Genomic DNA, 16,349 nt, shown 5'->3' with positions numbered 1-16,349 from the left:
ATCTCTGGTCAGGGCATGCATGAGAAGCAATCAATGAGTGCACAACTAAAGAATGGAACGGCCAAGTGGAACAATGAGTTGATGCTTCTCTCGTTCTCTCTCTCTCTCCCTTTCCCCCTTCTTCTATCTCCCTTTCTCTCTCTCTCTCTCTCTCTCTCTCAAATCAATGGAAAAAAAATTTAAAAATGCAGATTGGAACTTTTCACGACCCCAGTTAAAACCTTGCATGTGATATAAAACCCATCTGGCCCCACGGCCTATAGGTACCTAACAGGCCTGTTCCTCCAACACACCATGTTCTTTACTACTTCAGGGCCTTTGCACAAGCTTGTCTTTCTCCCTGGAGTGCTTCTTCCCTGGCTCTTATGCTTGGTTCCTGCTTTATGTTAACAGAAGTAGGAAAGGGTGACAAGCCACAAGAAGGGTTGATGGACCCTTTGCTCCAAAATTGTTTCCCCACTTTATGTTCTCACATCTCCTCAATGACTCTTGCTCTGCAGTATTAGAGATTATTTTGTTTGGCTCTATCCAAGACCTCTTGAGGAGGCGGTAGCTAATTGCTTTTATCAGGGAAGGTTTCGCAAACTCTCAGATGGGTTCTATTTAGAACTTGGGTTTAACTCAGTGCCCTCTTTTATTTTTCCCTTGGGGGAAACCGAAGCCCAGAGGGAGCAGACCACGGAGCAAATTAATTAACATTGGGTGACGCAGAGCATACTGTTAAGCAGGGGGAGGGGGATGTGAGGTGGGAGGGATACGAGGTGGAGGCTAGATGGGCCTGCAGAGCAGGACTTGGAAGAGGCCGAGTCATTGCAGGAGCAGGTCATTAACCAGCGCTTGTCACCCAGACCACCCACAGCCCACTGGCAGGACTGGGAAGGGGGGGTGTTTTCTAGAAACTAGGGAGAGGTGTGAGGGCTGGGGTGTGCCAAAGTTCAGGCTTTGTCTGCCACCGAGGGGTGTGTCCGGGGTGGGGGCAGGGATGAACCTGAGACTCTGGCCTTGAGCAGAACCGCTCAGGTATACATGTGGAGGAGTTGCTCTGGAGTCAGCCAGCAGCAGGTATATTCTGCATTGTGACCCAGCACACCTATCAGCAACAGTCCTGATCGAGTGGCTGCGGGCCTGTCTGCTTGCCTGCTGGCCCTTGCCCCAAATCCCAGGGCACACCCTTCTTTACGTAGGACGTGTGGCAGGGAGTGGCAGAGAGGGGCCCACCTGGGCAGCTCCCTCTGTGAGAGCAGCTGAGAGAGTGCCCCAGGTGCATGCACAAACACTCCTCCTGGGCGAGAGGCGTGGGGGCAGAGTGGGACGTGGGGAGCAGGAAGACAGTGTGAGGAGGCGGCTCTGTCTTGTCACCATCGAGGTTGGGTGTGAGTGAGTCCTCAGGTCCCCAGGCTTCTCTCCGGCCCTGGGGCCAGGGTTTTTGGCATCCAGGAGCTTAGGTAGACCTGAGAACTAGCCCGGGTTCAAATCCTGGTTCTGCCGCTTCCCAGCTGCTGTGTGTCCTCGGCAAGTGACTTAACCTCTTTGTGCCCCGTTTCCCCTCTGACAGGGGGATTCATAAAAGGGACCTGCTGTGTAGGGCTCTTATGAAGGTGGAGGAGTTGGCACGTCGGAGCACCCAGAAGGACCTCTTGGCAGGTGTCACGTCCGTGTCTGTCGCACCGTCTGTTATTGTGGACATACAAACACTACATATGGGAGGCTGGCCTGACGTGGGACCCTACCTGCCCACTTCCTGCCCCTTGCTTGTCTCAGTTCGTCTCCTCCAGTCACCTGGGTGCCCTGACTGGCCAGCTGGCTGACTGTGACTGTCCCACAGCCATTCCCACGAGGGAGCTACAAACCCATACAACTCTCCCAAAGCAGCCGCGTGCCCTCATCCCAAACCTCGAGCTTTGAGTCTGAAAACGGCATTGTGGGAAAATCGTAAGAGCAGGGCTGCCCTCTCCCCAGGTTCATGGGTCATTCCCTGTTTGCCGTTGGTGCTTGCTGTGTCCATCTGTCTGTCCATCTCTGTGTTTATAGCTTTCTCCATCTCTCTTTCTCTGTGCCGATGTCTGTCACTGTCTCTCTCTGTCTCTCTCTGTCTCTGTCCCTTGCTTGCAGACATCCTGACACAGATCATGGTCATGCTCAGGGAGGTCCGTGGCAATCCCTGCTTTGATCTCACACTGGGTTTATGTCCACCTTCCCTTCCTGTCCCAACAGCACCTGTTCTAGCAGTGCTTTGTCTTCCTTCCTCCCCTCCCTCATGAGTGCATGTTTTCTAATGACATTCCTACACAAAAGTCTCCTTGTGCGAGTCACATGGGAGAGAGCTGCCCTGGCTGAGTTGGGGTGGGCATCTGGACTCCCCCCCCCCCAGCCTGGCAGCCTCCCCCTGTCCCCACCCCCACCCCTGTCCCCGGCCAGCCATTCGTCGAAGCCCTTGGATGCACCCACTCAGTCCTCTTGTCTGGGGATTAACCCAGCGCCGAAGAAGCGGGACAGGGTGCAGGCCGGGTCAATGCCCGCCTCATCCTCTGGGCTGGAAGGGTGCCGGGGCCCGGGGTGCCAGGGTCCGTCTGGTGAGTGGCACATGGAGGCTTCTCGCCTCCCCCTACCAGTTCCTCTGAGCTTTGCAGGAATTCTTGTGCCCGATCACTCTGGCCCCTCCATGTATGTGTGTGTGTGTGGGAGGGGGTAGTGGAGGTCATGCTGGCTTTCCTCAGCTCACCAGCTGCAGCCTGAACCCCTGGGCACCTTGAAGGGGCCTCTCCGACCCGTCTGTGCCCAAGTTCCCCCCTCCCCCCATTCCACTTGCTGTAGCCCCCACCGCGCAGGAGCCACTCAGAGTCTTTAATTTCTTTTTATTGTGACATACTTACCATCATTGAACATTTCCTTGAAAGCACGTCCAGGGCTGTACCCAAGACACGTGCGAGTCAATTGATAACTAAAACAGACACCCATGTGGTCGCGCCCCGGCAAAAGGGGGGAACCTCACCCGCCCCCTGGAAGCCCCTGCAGAGGAAGAGATGTGGGTCCCAGCTGGCTCTGGTTTTTGTGGTGTTAACCCCCCCCCCGCCCACCCCCCCGCATCTGCACTCCCACACGCTGAGTTAGTTTCATCTGATTCTGAACTTGACTTGAATGGAATGTCACAGCTGTGGTCTGAATGTGTGCCCCCCAAATTCATATGCTGAAAAACCAAATCTCCAAGGGGATGGTTATTAGGAGGCAGGGCCTTTGGGAGGCGATGCGGTCACACGGGGGGAGACAAGGGTTACGGATGGGACATGTCCTAATGAAAGGGACCCCACAGAGCTCCCTTGCCTGTTCTGCAGTGGGAGAAGATGTCGAGAAGCCTGAGACCAGGCAGAGGCCCCTCACCGGACCACCTCATCCTGATCCCAGACTTCCAGCCTCCTGACTGTGAGAAATAAACGTCTGTTGTTTCTGAGCCGCCCAGTCTGTGGTGTTGTTACAGCGACCCAGCCTGGACGTGTAAGACACATATCCCGTGTTGTTGTTTGTTTGTTTCCTTTTTCTGGCTTTCCATTATTTTGCACCCCACTTTCGTGGCAGTATAATATTCCACGGGGCAGTCACAGTTGATCCGTCCTAGTCATGCTGGCTGTCAGCATCTCCAGGTTCTGGGTTATGAACGCTGTCAGTCAGCCCCGGGGCCCCTGAGTTCCTCTAGGGCCGCATGTAGGATGGCAGTGCTGGTCTGGGCGTGTGCGTCCTCACCTTCACCCGGAAGGGCCAGGCTGTGCTCCAGATGGCTGCACGGTTTTCAGTCCTGTCCTCAGCTTTTTAGTTCATAACCTATAGAGGTGAAGTTCGCATGACATAATGTCAAGCTTCTTATAGCGGCCAGTTCAGCGGCCCTTAGCCCCTTCACAGTGTTGTGCAGCCGACACCTCTCTCTAGTTCCAGAACAGTTCTGCCGCTCCAAAGTGAAACCCCCCTTCCCTTAGCAGTCACTGCCCATCCCCCCCAGCCATCTGTGACTGTCTCTGTGGATCTGATACTTTATATACACGCAGTCACACACCATGTGGCCCTCTGTGTCTGGCTTCTCTCACTCAGCGTCACGTTCTCAAGGTTCATCCACATGGTAGCAGGTGCCTTGTTCCTTTCCATGGCTGTGTTGTAACCATTGTAGGGACGGACCACGTTCTGTTTGTCTGTCTGTCACTTGAGGGATGCAGGCCGTTTGTGCCTTTCGGTGATTGTGGACGGTGCTGCTGTGGCCACACGTGCACGCATGGCCGTTTGAACACCGGCTTTCCATGGTCTCCTCTTTCCTCTTCTTCTTCCCCTGGGTGGGCACGCACTGCTGGGAGCCTGCACGCAGGACGGAGGGCGAGCGCCCAGTCTGGAGCTAGGCGGGCATGGGGTCGAATCCCTGCTCTGCCTCCTGTTCGCTCTGGGACGTTGGGTCAGTTCCTCAAGTCTCTGGGCTTTGTTGTGGGTCCTATAAACTGGGACAAACCAACACATTCCCACAGGGGTGAGGTGAGGATCGCGCGGGCTGGTAGGTGGCGTGCGCTGTGAGCTGGGTGTGGCTGGGCAGCACCCCAGCGGCTGGGTGGCCTGGGGCGAGAGCTGCCTCCGCTCAGGGCCAGACTCCTGCCCTGCGGCCTGCTTGTCTCGGGCCTTGCTCTTTGAAGTCGACCCTCGTCCTGTGTGTGTACCTGGCTCGGTGCTTCTTGCTGCTGCCTGGATTTCTAAGTTCATATGTTTTATTTACTCCCTTCATGATGGGTACCTGGTACCATTCACGCTGCCTCCACAAACAGCAAACTTCTCGGAGCCTTCCACCTGACAGTCCTCAGGGCTTCCTTGGGATATGCTGGGGATGGAAGTGCTGGGTCGTAGGACACGGAGGTGGGGTGCGTTTCATTAAACATGCCTTCCGGAGGGCTGTTGACATTTCCTCCCACGTCTGCTCCAGCCCAGTACCATCTGGCCTTCTAGAATGTCTGCGGTTGCAATAGGTGTGTGTCTGGTGTGTTTTGGTGTTGATTTGCATTTCTGAGTTGTGAGTTTGAGCCTTTTTCCTTTTGGCAGTCGGCAGGGTTCCAAGGCTCAGAGAGTTTGAGAGTCTTGTTGGGAGTCACAGCAATCCAAGGAGAGACCCCAGGCCTTGTGCTTGGTCTAATGAGAAATCTCTGGCCCCCATGACCAAGATCAGAGGCAAGGAGAGGACAGAGGATGTGAGTTTCCTTTCTGTTGAGAAGGCTCAGTGAGAGATCAGCACTTGTTGGGATGGGGCAAGAATGTGGCTGACCCTCCAGCGATTGATGTGGCCACCTTGCTGTGTAACTATACATGGGTATTAATGTCCTAGGGCCCTGTCTTCACACGGCTGTCCCCTCTGTGATTCTCTGTGTCCTCTTTTTCTTCTTATAAGGACAACATCTGTCATTGGGTTCAGGGCCCCTTCTAAATCCGGGATGACCTCATCTTGAGATATTTAACTAATTACATCTACAAAGACACTATTTTCAGATAAGGTCACATTCTGAGGTTCCAGGTGGACGTGAATTTTGGGGACACTGTTTCCTCCCCCTGCCACGTGCGTGGCAGACCCTCAGACCAACAGGACTCTGAATGCACATAGCCAGACCCTGGTGCTTGAGTTCCCTGGGAACTTGATTTTCTTCTAAAAACCAATTTCCTCTTCTGCAAACGGGGCCAGTGTTCTCAGCTTTCACACACAGAAGGTCAGAGTGGCCTCAGATGGTCACGTCACTTGTGACAGCTGGACTGACCAGATGTGCTCAGCATGGGCCAGCTCCCTCCTAATAAGCCCCTGTTGGCATCAAAAATAAGATAAGGAAAGTAAAATAAAGTACAATGAAAAAAAAAAGGAAAGTATACAAAAGAGTATAATCTCAAAAAAAAAAAAGGCACAACATGAAAAGTCACCACTCTCTTGCCCCTCAGCGGTGCCTTGCCCAAAAGGTAGCATGGTTAACAGTGTCCTCCTGAGAAACAGTGCTTGTGTCCACAGGGGCCAGGACCTCTCCCTCCCCGGACACACGGCCTGCGTCTCTCGTGCCTATCCCCGCCTTGGGTTGGCACAGTGGCCGGATCTGGGTGGTCTCGTTCTGAACACATAAGTTACCCTCGCACAGGCGGGCTGGGGGGGCCTCCCTGTGCGCCTGTCTGCACGGCACCGCTTGCCACCAGAGCTGGGAGGAGGGCCAGGGGCGGTCAGTCCCCGGGAGGCCCCGAAAGAAGACCGCAGGCTGGGGTCCACTGTAGAGACACCTTCCTGCTGGTCACACCTGTGTGTCTTCTGGGTCTTTCACAGGGAGTGCAGTAGTCTCCTGGGGCGGGATGTCATAACAGGATCACAGACGGGCTGGTTTGGAACAACAGAATGTATTCGCTCTCCGTCCAGGAGGTCTGAGGTCCGACGAGGTGTCAGCGGGGCTGTGCTCCCTCCAGAGGTTGCAGGGTAGGCTCCTGCCTCATTGCTTCTGGCCTCTGGTGGCTCCCAGTTTCCCTGGGCTGGTGGCCCCATCACTCTGATCTTTGCCTCTGTTCCCACATGGTCATCTACTCTGTGCCTTCTTTTCTTTTATAAGGACACTTATCATTGGACGTAGGGCCCACCGAGCAATCCACAGTCATCTCATTTTAAGATCCTTGATTAGACCCTGGCCAGTGACTCAGTGGATAGGGCATTGGCCTGGCGTATGGATGTCCCAGGTTTGATTCCCAGTCAGGGCACACAGGAGAAGTGATCCTCTGCTTCTCCATCCCTCCCTCTCTCCCGCTTCCTCTCCTGCAGCCAGTGGCTTGATTAGGTTAAGCGTGGCCCCAGGCACTAAGGATAGCTCTGTTGGAGCACTTCAGTTTCAGGCACTAAAAATAGCTTGGTACTTGAGCATCAGCCCCATCAGCCCCAGACAGGGTTGCCAGATGGATCCTGGTCAGGGTGCATCACTATCCCCTCCTCTCATCTTAAAAAAAAAAAAATCTTAATTACATCTGCAAAGACCCTTTTTCCAAATAAGGTCACATTTATAGGTTCTAGGTGGACAGTATCTTTGGAGGGGCTACCACTCAACCCCTACAGAAAGGAAGCTGCCATTGATTGAGCACCTACTGTGTGCAGGAACCAGGCTGTGTGTGGCACAGGATCCTCACAGCCCACCTTCGAGGTGCGGTTATGCTTGTGTTCCAGGTGGGGGCGTGGAGGCTCAGAGAGTTTGAGGCACCTGCCAGAGGTCACACAGCTGGTGGTAAAAGCAGAGTCTGGGTTTTGCCCCATTTTTGTCCCAAGGTTGTGGCCCAGCCACTCACAGACCCAGATCTGGCTGCAGAGGTGTTCTGTGTGGCCCATGCGGCCATTATTAAAACAAACAAACAAAAAATCTAATTGGTCGCCTGCATTTAAATGAGCAGATTTACATCCAAATCTAGACTTCATGACAGTTTGGAAGATCTGTCTGGCAGCTGGCAGCCAGGGATAGCCCCCTTAAATGAGCCCGGTTCTTTAGGGGGGCTTTCCAGCCGTTAGCAAGTGTGGTGGCGGCTCCAGGCCTCAGTTTGCTCATCTGTAAAATGGGGATGATTTCAGAGGCAAGAAGCCAGCCTCCCCGAGGTTGCTGTGCAGGCGGAACGGTTGCTGTGGGAAGCGAGGAAGCGAGCGGACGCTGCTGGCGCTCCGGCAGCCAGGGGTGGTGTGGATGTCAATCACGTCTTCTTCTGGGGGACTGAATTTAGAGTGTGTTCGTGAAGGCTGTCTGGGGTCCCGGGTCGTGGAGGAGTTTGCAAAGGAGATCCGGGCCTTTGGGAGACATCTGAGGCCTCCAGCCCGTTGTACCACCTGCTGCCTCGTTTTCCTCATCTGGGATAGCACCTGTTCTTTTACCTGGTCAAGGGAGGTATTGATGAAAAGCATTTAAAGAATACCATCTATTACAGTAATTATTATCTTTATTCTGCTCACAAACATTAGGGGATATTTTATAGCTTCATATTCATTTTGAAATATCCCCTAATGTTTGTGAGCAGTATACATGGCCGTATAAGCTGAGAATGAAGAAAACAGCCCCAAGCCCTGGTTGAGTAGCTCAGTTGGTTCGAGGGTCACCCTGACATGCCAAGGTTACGGGTTCGATCCCCCAACAGGGCACATACAGAAGTCAACCAATGAGTGCATAAATGGGAGGAACCATGAATCCACATCTCTCTCTTTCTACCCCTCTCCCTTCTCTTTCTCTCTAAAGGTTAATAAATACATTAAAAAATTAAAAAAAAAAAAAAGGAAACAGCCCCAAGATCTACCCATACGTGGGCAGCAGCCTAATTTCCCCGAGCCTCAGTTTCCTGTCTGTGAGGTGGGATGATGTTAGTGTGTCCACTTTGTGGAGCGGTCGTGGGAGGATTTAGTGAGCAAAGTGCTGTGAGCGTGGCCCACTCCTGGTGGTGTGGGTGGCGATAAAAGTCGTGTTCGGGGAACCTGGCACAGGGCGGGTGGCAAACCCAGTGTGGCCTGGGGCGGGGGAGTGGAGGTGGCCATGGCCGTGGGCGAGGAGGCTGTCCTAGTGGGGGGCAGACCGGCCCCCACCGTTCTCTCCTGCAAGACACCAAGGTTGACGTCACTGACCTCATACCTCCTTGGGCACCGACAACCGTGATATGTGGCCAGAGAGCCCAGATAAGTGCAGCAAAGCCGTCAGCAGTCATGGCCACCTGCGTCCTTGGAGGAGGGAGGGAGAAAGGACAGGGGCTGGCTGGGACAGAGTCCAGCTGAGATCAGAGATATCCTTGAACTCTGGGGGCGGGGGCTTCCTCTGAACCCTCTTCACGGCTTTGGACGTGAGTACAGGTCGCCTTGCATTTCTGCAGCTTCTTGGTAGCTGGTGGCCTGGCTGCGCTGCAGCAGGTGGGGCCGGGAAGGCTCCAGGTGTCCCTGTCACATGCACAGGAGCGAGCTGCCTCCATCACCAGCTTCCTCCATAGACACTCCAAGGGGGTGGGCGTACTGACAGTCCCCAGGGACAGATGGGAGCAACCCCCATGGGCAGTCAACTCCGGACAGGAGAAGGAGAGACCCTGGAATACCCATGTGGTCGGGGAGGCGATCCACTCCTCTGGCAGTTTCGCGAGCAGATACTCTGTGCGGGGCACTGTGTCAGGTGTAGGGGCTGCCGTCATGGGCAAACCATACCTGAGATCCTACTCTCAGCAGGAGGGACAACCCTGGACAAGTGAACAAAGGCACACACAAAAGACCAAAGACGTTTGCTCACGTGCACTGCAGAGGGCACAGGGCAGACACGTTGACATCGAGTGACCGGTGGGGTGGTTGGGGGGTGCCTTTCTGACAAGGGGCCATCTGAGCTGAGAGGTAGTCAGGCAGAGGCACTGCCTGCCCAGCAGAGGACACAGCATGTGCAAAGGCCTGGAGATGGGAGGTTGCTGGTGCATCAGAAGGAGAGGAAACAGGCCGATGGGGCTAGGCAGACGTGACAGGGGCGGTGGTGACAGGGACAGCAGGCCGGAGCCGTGGAGGACAAGGTGAGGAGTTTAGATCTGGTTTTCAGTTCCTTGGGACACCTTTGGAGGGTTGTAAGCAGGGGAGAACCGTGATCCGATTCCCGTCTTGCAGAGCCCTGCGGTGGCTGTGGGGACAGAGGCCAGGGCGGCTTGGGCCAGGGTGGGGAGTGGAAGGGAGGGAACAGATTTGGGGTTTCTTCTACAGGGAGAGCCAACATGGGGCGCCAAGGGACAAGACGTGAGGTGTGAAGGAAGCCCAGGAATAGGACGGCTCGTGAGGGGTGTCAGTGCAAGCAGATGGGGTGTGGGGACTCTAAAGCTGGTCTTAAGTCCTTGGCAGGACAACTCAAGGACAGAAAAGAAAAGAAAACAAAAACTTTTTTTTTTTTTTGCATTTTTCTGAAGCTGGAAACGGGGAGAGACAGTCAGACAGACTCCCGCATGCGCCCGACCGGGATCCACCCGGCATGCCCACCAGGGGTGAAGTTCTGCCCACCAGGGGGTGATGCTCTGCCCCTCTGGGGCGTCGCTCTGCCGCGACCAGAGCCACTCTAACGCCCGGGGCAGCGGCCAAGGAGCCATCCCCAGCGCCCGGGCCATCTTTGCTCCAATGGAGCCCTGGCTGCGGGAGGGGAAGAGAGAGACAGAGAGGAAGGAGGGGGGGTCGTGGAGAAGCAAATGGGTGCCTCTCCTATGTGCCCTGGCCAGGAATTGAACCCGGGTCCCCCGCACGCCAGGCCGACGCTCTACCGCTGAGCCAACCGGCCAGGGCCAAGAAAACAAAAACTTGATTGAAAAATGGTCCGAAGACTTAGTAGAGATGTCTCCGAAGGAGACAGACAGATGAGACTGACAAGCACGTGAAAAGACGCTCAACATTGCCAGTCATAAGGAAAGCGCACACAAAGCCACACCTCACGCCCGTCAGGATGGCTACGAGCAGATAAAAAAATATGAGGGCTGGTGAGGACGTGGAGAAATTGGCACCTGTGCCAACTATTGGTGGGAAATAGTGTGGCGGGTCCCCAGACACTATAAAAGTAGAATTACTGTGTGAGCCGGCACGCCCACCCGTAGGCACACACCCAGAGGAAACAAGAGAAGGGATATTTGCATGCCCGTGTTCACAGTGGCATTATTCACAGCAGCCAAGGGGCAGAAGCAGCCCAGGTGTCTGTGGACAGAGGAATGGACAAACAACACGTGGACGGTCCACACAGTGGAATATTATTCAGCCTTAAAAGGGGGGCAAGCCTGACCAGGCAGTGGTGCAGTGGATAGAGTGTGGGACTGGGATGTGGAGGACCCAGGTTCGAGACCCTGAGGTCGCCAGCTTGAGCGCGACTCATCGGGTTTGAGCAAGGCTCACCAGCTTGGACCCAAGGTCGCTGGCTCCAGCAAGAGGTCCCTCAGTCTGCTGTAGCCACCCGCCCCCATCAAAGCACATATGAGAAATCAATCAATAAACAACTAAGGAGCCGTAACGAAGAATTGATGTTTCTCATCTCTCTCTCTTCCTGTCTGTCCCTATCTGTCCCTCTCTCTGACTCTTTCTGTCTCTCCCACAAAAAAAAAAAAAAAAAAAAAATAGAGGCGATTCTGGCGTGGCTGGGTGGCTTAGTGGACAGAGTACGGTCCTGGCGCACGGCCGAGATCCTGGGTTTGATCCTGGTGAGGACACGAACAAGAAGCAATCAGTGAGCACACCACTGAGTGGAACAAGTTGATGCTTTTCTCTCTCTCCCTTTCTGTCCTTCCCCTTCTACCGCCCCCCAAATCAATGGAAACATTAGGGGGAAAAAAAGGGAGGCATTCTGATCCAAATTCCTAGACAGAAAGTAGAATGGTGGTTTCCAGGGGCTGGGGAGTCATTGTTTAATGATCACATAGTTTCAGTTGGGGGAAGATGAGAAACTTCTGGAGATGGATGGATGGTGGTGATGGTTGCACAACTGTATGAACGTCCTTGCTGCCCCTGACCCGTGTGCTTAACAATGGCCATCTTGTGTTATGAGTATTTTACCACAAGTGTTGATTTGAGAGAGAGATGGGGGAGAGAGAGAGAGAGAAAGGGGACTGGTGAGGAGCGGGAAGCATCCACTCATCATTGTTACTTCTCGAATGTGCCTTGACCGGGCAAGCCCAGGGCTTTGAAACAGTGACCTCTGCGTTCCATGTCAACGCTTTATCCATGGCGCCGCCACGGGTCTGGCTATTTTACCACAATTTAAAAATAATTGAGATGACGGGGAGTCAGTACTGGCTGTGCTGGGGGGAGGGGTTGGATTTGTCAATGATGGACCCGACTGCACACACCCATGGCCGCGGGGCAGTTACAACACTCCGAGCAAAAGGTTAAGCCAGCCGTTTCCAACCGGTGTGTCATGGCACCTTGGTGCACCATAAGAATTAAAAAAAAAATGCAATACCTGTTTAATCAGAGGCACTGACCTCTTTTCCCTTAGTTTGTCAAACAAAAACATGGCAGCTGCTAGCACACCAATGATCGCCCGGTGTGAACGAAACAAAATCACACCTGTTTTTGTTGTTGTTGTTAGATGGGCGAAAAATAGATTCTTGGGCGTGAGGCAGAATTTTGGTGGTATGCGTGCCCCAGGCAAGGGGTGAGCCCTTGAAGGAGGCGGCCCTTGAGCCTCCATTCCTGCGGGCCGAGCCACAGCTGCCCTATTTTATACGACCTTGGCAAGCTCTGCCGTGTGTTCTCGAACCAGGGCTGCGGTGAGCCGAGAAAGGCTTATTGGGCAATTGTCCTGGTGGCGCAGGGACACTCGGGTCCATCTTCAGAGCCGGCATGTCCTAGGTCTTTTCCTTCTCTCTGCGGTGCCATCCGGGAGGAGGGGGTGACGCCCACATGTCCACGTGGCCAATCAGAGGACCGAGGTGGACAGGACGGGGCTCGGCACACTCTGTCTGCAACAGGACAGACAGTCCATGTTTTCAGCTCTGTGGGTTTTGTCTCCACTGCTCAGCTCCGTGGCTGCCGTGGACACTCAGTCCCTGACTAGGAGTGGTTGTGTCCACTGCCTCTGTATTATGGACCGTGAATAGATAAAAATTTTGCATACTTCTCGCATGTCATGAGATAGCATCCTTACGTTTATTTTTCTTTGTTTTGTTTTCAAACGTTTAAAAGTGTAAAAACCCTTGCGAGCTTCTGGCGTGAATGAATCACACGTGTTCTATTCTGGGATGAAGAGACGCAGGCATCAGGCCAGATTGGGCCCACGGGATGTAGGTTCCTGAACATGTTGTTGCTTGAAAACAATCAGTTTTTGTTACTTGGAGGGAAGTTAATGTGTTTGCAGGGTTTCTCTTCTCCCTGGTGGACTGGTCAAGAGCCGGGCTGATGGAGAGGGACAGTGCCTACTACCACAGGGAGCGGACAGGCGGACTGCCTGAGTGTCCATCCCGGTGGCGGAATTGGGGGGTCCAGGTGAGGGCCTGGTTTTGGGGGTGGGCTCTTGGTGCGCCTGGAAGCTGGGCGTCCGAACTGTGCGTGAGAGTTGTCGGCCACGTTGCACGTGGCGTGCCTTCCCCTTGCTGTGTGAGTGTCCTTCCGGGGTGTGCCAGCTCCTATTTGGGTTGGTTCCAGTGCGGGGCTAACAGGAATAAAGCCACTGGGGACGTGTGTGCATGCATCCTTGGATGGACCTTTGTTTTCATTTCCCTTAGGTCCCAGCTAGGGATGCGATTGCTGTGGGAAGTAGTACATGTGGTCTAACAATACCCCAGAGCACTGGTCCCAATAGACACCCCTGCCAGTGGTACAGGGGTGTCCTGGTGCTCCCCTATGCATGTCAGGAAAGATGTCTGATGCCCCTAAGCTCTCCCTGTTGTGTGCCCGAGTCATTTGTGAATAACATGTCCTCTTCTCCACTTGCCGCTCAGCTCCTGTGGGATTAATTTTGCACCCCCCACACCCCACAGTACTAAGCATCAGCTTTGAGCATCTAATATGCTTATGCAGGGTTGGAATGAATGAAAGAATGAATGCATGCATGAATGAATGTTGTGTTCTCATCCTGTGTTACTGCGGGGCAGGGATTGCAAACTCAGATAACTGTAAGGGCATTGCAGGCTGCGGAAATGAGTGAGGCAGCCTGGTGTGAGGCAATAGGGAGCAGTGAGGCTTGTGGCAAGCTGGCGAGCAGACCCTGCCCAGGGAGCAGCTGCCACTCAGCTCAGGCTGGGACCCCGTGGGGAAGGAGGCCCAGTGCTGGCTCCTCTCCCGGTTTTTCAGAGAAGCTGGAAATCTGGAATTTATCTGCTATTTTCAAGATATTATGAACAAATTCAAATATTTTGTAACACCACGTGGTCCAGCACTCACCCACTGGACACACCTGACGCATGGGCTAATAGGTTGTGGAGTTGGCCTCAGGAATACAGAAGACCCATTCATCTGTGTTGTTTTGTGTGTGTGTCTGTGCGGGGAGGTGGGGGGGTTGTTTAGGAAATAACGTATTTCCCCATGTCTAAGACGCACCCCTTTTTGAAGAATTTGGTGTCTAAAAACTGGGCGCGCCTTACACAGTGGTTGTGGCATTTCAGATGCCGTCAATGGAACGGGGGACAAGGCAATACATGAAGACAGTGATTTGTCCTCAGACACAGATGAAGACAAGCTAACGGATGGGAGTTTTGACTGTAATGAGGAGTTGTATGAATTTTACGATGAACACTTGAGTTTAATCACTTTATGTAGTACAGGTTTTTTTTTCAAATTTCGGGCCCTCAAATTAAGGTGCGTCTTATACAGGAGCATCTTATATACATGGGTAAATATGGTATTAAGTGATTAAAAAAAATAAGTTGTTATGAAAAACTTCAAATGTGCAGGAAAACCAAGAGAACGGTCTGGTCTGCTGCTTCCCACGTGCCCCTCACCAGCTGCGAGGTCACATGCCCTCTGGACCCACGCCCTCTGGACCCACGCCCTGTCCATTTCCCCTTTTCCCTTTCCCGAGCGAGTGGCCCAGGTTCATCTCTGTCTCTGACACAGGGCTTCTCTAACTTGACCTCGCAGCAGACTTCCCGGGCAGCGGCTGGGGGGGGGGGGCACGTGTCACAACACAGACGGCTGAGTCCCGTCCCCAGTTTCTGAGTCGGCAGGTCTGAAACAAGGCCTGAGAACCTGCTTTTCTACCCACTTCCCACGGCGATGTTGGGGCTGGGCTGCTGGCCTGGGGACCCCGCTTTGAAAACCACTGTTTGAACAGGTCTGACAGTGACACATGGTGGCGAAAGAACCCTCCCCCCAAAAGTTGCCCCAATATTGTCGTCACACCGGGAGCAGTTCTGAGGTCTAGGGATGAGTTTTCAAAATGATGAACCTGTTCAACTGTTGAGAAATTTTCTGGGGAGCTCCACCCCCAAGGGCCTCTGCCTGGGCCCCCGCCCCTTGGCAGTTGGGTCCCTTTTTGGGGGGCTGAGGGGATGGGCTTCAGTGGTTAGTTGGTTCCTGCCCAGCTCGGAAGCTTCCTAAGACCCTCTAGGACTCCCAGATCCCTGTGACCGCGGGCCTTGGCTCTTCCCTTTCCGTCCACAGGAACTTGTCGGCTCTCTGAGACCTGCTTTGGTGAGACCTCCCAGTCGTGGACGGGGGCTGGGTCTGGCCTCGCTGGCTCCTCGGCCCTCCGGGTGTTCTGGCTGAGCTCTTTTCGGGGTGTGCCTCAGTTTGTGTTCTGACAGCCTCCTGTCACCGCCAAACCAGGCTTTCTGTACTTTGGTCTCAGAAGTCAGGAGGGGGCTGTGGCAAGTGGTCCAGAAGGGGCTTGCTCTGCTGGGCTCCCAGGGCGAGAACAAAGGTGTTCCCGCTGGGCACCTTGAAGGAAGCCACCCAGGGCATGTCCTGCCCCAGATCTCATCTAAGGCTCAGGCTGCAGGTGTGAGAGTGTTCCAGCAGGGGTGTGGGTGGGCCCAGCATCCTGGCCGCAGGGTGGAGACCCTCTGTGTGCAGGGAGGGTCCCCAGGCTTCTCGTCTCTTCCCAGGTCCCTCAGTCTTCTCCTCACTGTTCTCCCTGGGGCAGGCAACAGCGTCAGGGCTCAGAGTCAATGGGACGCCTTGTTGGGCCCTGTGACAGGAGCATGCCTGGTGGCCTCAGGGACAGCGAGGCCAGCCTGGCTGGAGCAGAGTGAGCAAGGTAGACAGTAAAGTGAGGTGCAATACGGGGAGCCTTGGGAATGACATGATCAATGTATGTTTTATTTATTTCTTTTGAGAGAGAGGGAGAGACAGGAAGGGAGAGAGAGGGTGAGAAGCATCAGCTCGTAGCTCTGCCGGTTGAGGTCGCTTCAGTTGCAGGCCGGTTGCTCCTCTTATTGCCTCTGCCAGGGCCAAGCCGGGGTCTTGCCAGTGACCCTGTGCCGACGAGCCCCTCAGATTCCAAGGGAGGTAAGTGAGTGACATGCTGGCCGGTCTAGGGCTGGCAGGGTCTGGTCCTGTCATAGAATGGGGCCTCATCTGGGCAAATTGGGCCCTCAGCTCATCTGGTTGGAGGCATGTTTTCTGTGATCACTGGGGGACGAATTCAGTTTTGTAATTCAACGTCCAGGTCAAGGTAATGATTAACTGGTACTCGGAGCCCATCGGGAAGGCCCAGCAGGGAAGTGTGAGGACATAGGCCCGCACGTGTGTGCAGAACCCACGCACGGTCCCTCCCTGCACCTGTGACCTCGGGGAAGCATTTGAACTTCAAGACTCAGTGGCCACATCTGTGAGATAAGAAACTAAAGCAGGCAAGAAGTGTTTTCTCAGCTTTACAGTTGGTTGATACGATGCTCCGCTCCCTGAGTCTCCCCAGGCTTCTTGGGGG

At 54.2% G+C, this 16,349-nt stretch overlaps 1 protein-coding gene across 1 annotated transcript in view; it reads left to right on the top strand.

Moving 5' to 3' along the window:
* Positions 1-16,349, top strand: part of SCARB1 (scavenger receptor class B member 1) — a 59,275-nt gene that overhangs the window by 8,969 nt on the left and 33,957 nt on the right. The gene's annotated exons all lie outside the window — the stretch shown is intronic.

Source organism: Saccopteryx leptura, chromosome 2, assembly GCF_036850995.1.
Source record: "Saccopteryx leptura isolate mSacLep1 chromosome 2, mSacLep1_pri_phased_curated, whole genome shotgun sequence".
Taxonomy (NCBI): Eukaryota; Metazoa; Chordata; class Mammalia; order Chiroptera; family Emballonuridae; genus Saccopteryx; species Saccopteryx leptura.
Note: the sequence above shows the minus strand (reverse complement) of the source record. Positions and strands in the feature narration are given on the sequence as shown.